This window comes from Falco punctatus (genome assembly GCF_963210335.1).
Source record: "Falco punctatus genome assembly, chromosome: 15".
Classification (NCBI taxonomy): domain Eukaryota; kingdom Metazoa; phylum Chordata; class Aves; order Falconiformes; family Falconidae; genus Falco; species Falco punctatus.
In genome coordinates this window covers 1213116-1218926 of record NC_137595.1, presented here as the reverse complement: position 1 = coordinate 1218926, position 5811 = coordinate 1213116, and the positions used below count along the sequence as shown (strand labels likewise).

Genomic DNA, 5811 nt, shown 5'->3' with positions numbered 1-5811 from the left:
GCAGAAAAGAAAGGTGCACTGACCCATGCAGTCTGAGCTGGGTGTTAAGAACATTCCAACCATATGGATGTTGTCACTGCTGGGACACAGTGCACATCCCAGGACCTGGGACCAGTGAAAGCAGCCCAGACAGGATGAGGAACTGAGGTGTGATGGTGAGAGTGCAAAAAGGATTACAGAGGTGCTGGACTGTGCAGCAGCTTGTGCTGCCGGCACACACATGTGTGCGAAGCTTTGCTTCTCCATTTTAACCTAAAGACCCTAAAATATTGTGTTCCAGCTGACAACTAATAAAAGCTGTCGTGTCCCTGTATCACAGCAAACACCTGCCAGCAGTATGGCTCCCAGTGGGATAAAAGCTGCAACGGGAGTTCAGGGTCTTTTTGGGGGGCTAGCTGAAAGAGTGCAGAGGGAGAAACAGGTGTGCATAAGGCAGGGATTTACCTCTGAGCAGAGGTGCTCCTAAGGTCCTCAAGGCCAACCACATAGGAAAAGAAGCTTCAGATGAAGATGGGTCAGACCCCAGAGGGACTGTCCAAAGGTCAGCAGCAGCCCAGCCATGGGAGATGTGTGACACCCACTGCCTGTGTAACTTGAGAAGAAGTTAGTTAAGCTGTTATAAGACAGAGATTTAACGGCATTTCTTCCCCTGCGTTAGGTAACCCACTATATGTTTATTGGTTCTGCTCTCAGGATGGGATAGGCTTGCATATTAGCAGAGCTTGCACAGAGCCTCAGAGCCCCTTCTTGGCATCAGCAGTGCTTGGCCTTTTGTGTGCTTTAAAGCTGAGCATATGTGTAGAGCCTCGGCATACGAGTAGAGCCTTGGCAGAAAAGCCCTGTAAGTGATGGGAGGGAGGGAGGGAGGTGCTCAGACCTGTGCTCTTGCATTTTATAAACAAACATCAGTGAAGCAAACTTCTGCCCGTCCCTCCGCCTGATCTTGCTGGTTTGCATGGCCATGTCAGAGCGTGCAGGACATTCACGGGGCAGAGGCACTGGGAAAAGGCAGTTGTGAGAGGAGGGCTGGAGGGCAGGCAGCGTGCTGCACCAGTGCAGCATCAGTGGGGGATGCTGCAGCCCACGGAGGTGGCACAGTGGCTCTGTCCTGCTCCTGGGCAGCACAGCCATGGGGCTGCCTGGCCATCAGCACAACCCAGATGGCACAGGTCCTGATGCAGCAATGGGCGGCAGCTGCCATGGAGAAAAAAACACAGTACCAGGTGAACAAGGGAAACCCAAAGAAAAGCAGTGTGTGGCAGCGCGGCAACTGTGTGCGGAGGAAATGAGTAAAGACCCTACAGGACTCACTAATGGCTTCCACTGCATGCTTCTGTCTCTTACGAGGTCTTCACTGTGCTAGTTTGGACACATCCCATATCCCACAGACCCTCATTATCCTACTTGTGTTCACCACAGTTCTCCATAAATATTTTATGAGCATCCTCTTTGCAAGCCTTTCATTTGGATTTGCCCAGTGAAATTGTCTGCATGGAAAGGAGAAGAGAAGAGAGGGGAAATGAATAATAAGAATGATCATGGAAAAGAGTGGGGGGAGTGGAGGGGATGGCAGGGAAAAGAAATCTCTATCTTTCCTCAGTAACTAGGTTGTCTTGCCTCTGCTGTCGACTGATAATGGGAAAGCAGCTGAGTCCCTTAACCAGGGGATCCTTGCAGAGGGCTTTTTTTCAGGAGTGATGCTCAGCTGCCTTCGGCATTGCCCAGAGGGACAGACCCCAGCCACACCACGCTGTCCTGGAGCAGCCAAAGAGGAGAGCAAGGAGAGAAAACACAGCTCAGCATCTTCTCTCCTCCCTCTCGGAGACAGGTCTACCTGCTGTGCTGTACATGGCTGTGAGGTTTTCTGGCCAGGAGCTGCTTCACAGTCCCTGAGCAGCCTGGCAGATGGGAGTATTTAAGCACACCTGACACTGCACACACCAGCCTGAATGTGAGCCTGCAGCCAGGCGGGGATTCAGGTGTGCAGTCCCCAGGGAGCGCTCCTCACAGAGCATCCTCCACAGCCCAGCCCGGGGCAGGGGTTCAGCCCGGGAAGGGCCACCACGCAGATGAAGACACCCCTCACTGGTGCAATCTGCTCCTCCACCTGGCTCGGGCACACGTGCCCTGACCCTGCTTCACCTTCAGGAGCTGCCCTCCCTCCTGTTCCATCGCTGGGTGCTGCAGCCCTGGCCATGGGCTTTCTCTGCTGTGGTTTCCACAGCACAGTCGGAGTCCTTTCCACCACTGCCTCCACTACGGGAGAGCCTCCTGCAGCATGCCTATCCCTCTGCTTCACAAGCTCCAATCCAGGCCTGGATGGAAAGCAAGAATTCCATTTAAAGAAAAAAAAAAAAAACAACACAACAAAACACTGAGGTTTGGAAATCGGTTTTCATCATCATTTCAAAGAGATGAGCAAAGTGTTGATGACGACAAGCCAGAAAGGGAGCTGCTGGCACTGCTCTTCCCAGCTGCTCGTGGCTGTGGCCATGCACGCCGCCATGGGGTACGAGCCCTGTGGTCGGTCCCGCATCTCCAGCAGATGCAGGACCCAGGGCAGATATCAAACTGTTCCTGGGTTCTCTCCAGAGAGCTTCTGTTATGGACTCCATAAATCTTCTCGGCTGAAGTGCTGTCTGATGTGATAACGTTCCCATCCCACTGGAGAGGCTGTATTGCAAATTCCTCATCAGCAGAAGCATTTCCCAGAAAGGGGCGAGCTGGGGCTGAGGGCCGGCTGAGGCGAGGGGTGACAGGGGGGCTGGAGCTGCCCCATCGGACCAGACCAGTCTCTGCATCTGCAGCCCTAAGGCCAAGAGGGGTCGAGGGTCGCTGCAGCCCCTCTGTAATCAGAAGACATCTATAGTGAAGGAGGTAAACGCAATAGGTGTCTTCCAGAAGAGCAATGTTATGTAGGAGCCTTAGCAGACCCCACTTCACTCCTATGGCCATGGAGCCCACGCACCCTTGAAGGCTTGTAAAGAGATGTTTATCTTCCATATTTTCCTTTATAAGACACTTTTTTGAGTTTTGTGTTTAGTGAATGAGGAGTTAGACTTCCATCCTTTCCTCTGCAAAAATACAGCGCTTGTCACTAGGGAATTTTTCCTGCTGAGGTACATTCACAAATAAATAAATAAAGCAGTTAAATAATTTCCTGTCTAATTGGTAAGAGGACAAAACAAGTGACCTAATCAGCGTTTTCTGTCTCTAATTTCTGCCTAACTCTGATGTTACTTGCCCCAGCTTGACAGCACAGTAAGTCCAGCGTGTGTGGTAGTTACCCCTGTTTACACTGGAGCAATCATGGGAAGCATCAGGCTCGTAGCCTCTAAGGTTTCCTCAGCTATTGAACCTTACCTGAAGTTGCAGAGGCCATACAGAGCTTTTCTGTGCATCCCTGTTTTCCCTGTACAGCTGTCAGGAGGCAGGCCAGCCTGGATTCTTGTAAAGATGCCCACACAAAGCTAAAAAAGTACCTAACTACACAAAATAAAACTTGTCTCCTGTGACCCAGCACAGCTGATAGTGGCTGCCAAAGCACGTGGTCAATATCGGATCCCGGCCGGCACAAGGAAAACTGCTCCAAGATTTATTTGTTACTGAGACAGATGAAAAATGACTAACACTCTCCTAAGGACTGGATTAGGTCCCAGCAAGCAGAAGGAGAACGAGAGTTAGGCTTCATCCCTGATAGGGAGGAATCTGGTGCTTCACAACTGGCTTTGCTAAAACGGAGCCCCGCCGTCCCCCCTCCCCATTGCCCCCATAACGGCGAAGGGCTGCACTTCTTGCAACTTAAGATTATCTCTTGGTGCATAGAAAGATGGTCTCATCTCTTCCCATAGATGAGTTTCTCACTACTCTGCCTCTCTCTGTTGGATTATTTCCCTGAAATTTATCACCTGTTTTCCTTTCCTCAATCGCATCTTCCTAATTACACATTCTTCTACGTTTCTAAATCATTCCCCTCCCTTCTGCTTGCTGACACCCTTTAAACTAGTTGGAAGTCAATAGCATGACACTTCTCCCCTGCTTTTCTGCCTCCACCACCCCAACATGCCTAAGTTGTGCTCTTCAGACTTTCCCCATGGTATATTCCCCACTGTAAAACTGATCTTTCCCTCCTGGTTTCATGGTTGGTCTTCCCAGCACCCAGCTAACAGGCATGAACCAAAAAAGCCTTGAGACAAATTGCTCACCCACACGGAGTAGAGGTTTCCCAGCACAGGGAAGAGCAGTCATGCCAAGACGTTGTCCACAGACAATCCCCACAGGCGAGAACATCTGCCAAACCATCCAGATGGTCATTCTCTTTCTCCTCCTCTTCCTCCTCTCCAGCCCTCCTCATGCAACATTCCTTAGGCTCTCTGCTCTCCCTTTACCTGTCCTCACTCCCTCGTGCTCAACAGCCAAATTCTTCTTCACCGGCTTGGGTTTTTGTGGCGTGTGACCTGAGTCCTGGTTGAACACAGGCAGGCCTGGCCCCTGGGGGAGGCAGGCAGTGAGGGCTCCGTGCCCGGGAAGGAAGCATGCTCCACCACCGCTGCAGGCTGCGCTGCCTGGGTTGCAGCCCCCAATGAAATTTGTCAATTTAATCCAGTTTGGACATCACTAACTCCTTCATCCTCCCTCCACCAGTGCCTTTCCCTCTCTCGGTGCCTTGTGCAGTGACTCCCCCAGACGGCTGGCTTATCTACATGCCATTTATTATTCGTCCTGCATCCACAGTCTGTTGCCGCATGAGACAGGAAAATAAAGTCAGTTCTGGCCTCAGGGGACCCTGGGCTCTGAAAGGAGAGGTACACAGCAGCAAGAGATGCTGGGGACTCAGGAACAGAGACAACGTGGGACTTTTTAACTATGGTTTACCTTACCAGCTCATTTCCTATGAATATCACAGAAGGAATAAGAGTGAAAGCAACTGGGATGAGCCAGTGGATGCAGAGAAGGATGTCTGCAAGGAGCAGCATGGGAAAGGCAGACTGTCAGCTGCCCTGGGCCATGCTCCTGGTGCCTGCACAACCGGGACAGGTCAGAGTGGCTCTTCTCTGATCCACACCAGAGATTAAAGGCAATGCGATTTCTTTTTTACCAATGGTATAGCAAGGCTAGCACAATGACAAGCTGCTGTGAAAGCTGCCACAGCTCAGCCCAGGACGTGCACCTTTGTGCACAGGTCCATGCAAGGTGGTGGGTGCTGGAGACACGGCAGCAAGCCTTGCTGAGTGGCTTCTGCTTGGAGGGGCCAGAGGGAACAATCAGGTTTTACCCCATATTAGGAGCTTGGTAATCATCTTGCTGTGTGTCTGTGCTGCCAAGGCACACAAACACAGCTGAGGGCTCCAGGAAAGGCTGAGCCAGGGGCACATCTCGGGGATGACATGCAGCCCCCAACTCCAAAAGCTGCATCCTTGATGCACTAGTGCGAGATGCCCAGGCAGGAGCCACGCGGGCAGGCTTCTGCCGGGAGATCAAATTGTCCCAGTGCTTTTCCTGCAATTGCCACCCTGACCCTTTAGCTTTAGGGGTTTGTGGGGATATGGTGACATTTGGCTGCAAAGGTAGGAGAGGGCTGCTGCAGCGGGAGAGGAGCCACAGACGTCACTTCCCCAGCCCTTTGGTCTGCACCAGCAGGAGCATGGGAAGCTCTCTGGAGAGCTCAGATGTGCATTTTCACAGCCTGACCCATTTTTCTGCTGTAGTAAGGGTCCTCGCACAGCCCAACGGCTCCACAGAGGAAGCATCTCTGGCCCAAGGTGACACGGTGGCATGTGCTTGCTGTGGCGTTACCCTCTGCCGAGGAGA

At 52.0% G+C, this 5811-nt stretch overlaps 1 long non-coding RNA gene across 3 annotated transcripts; it reads right to left on the bottom strand.

The window, feature by feature from the left end:
- Nucleotides 1–2375: 2375 nt before the first annotated feature.
- Nucleotides 2376–5453, bottom strand: LOC308054076. Of its 3 annotated transcripts, none has more exons than XR_013923942.1 (2): nt 4206–5453; nt 2376–3114 (listed from the first exon to the last, which is right to left on the bottom strand). It is a non-coding gene; the product is annotated as an uncharacterized lncRNA (long non-coding RNA). The 3 variants fall into 3 exon arrangements; XR_013923943.1 differs by having other exon boundaries at nt 2376–3111; XR_013923944.1 differs by having other exon boundaries at nt 2376–3074.
- Nucleotides 5454–5811: the final 358 nt, after the last annotated feature.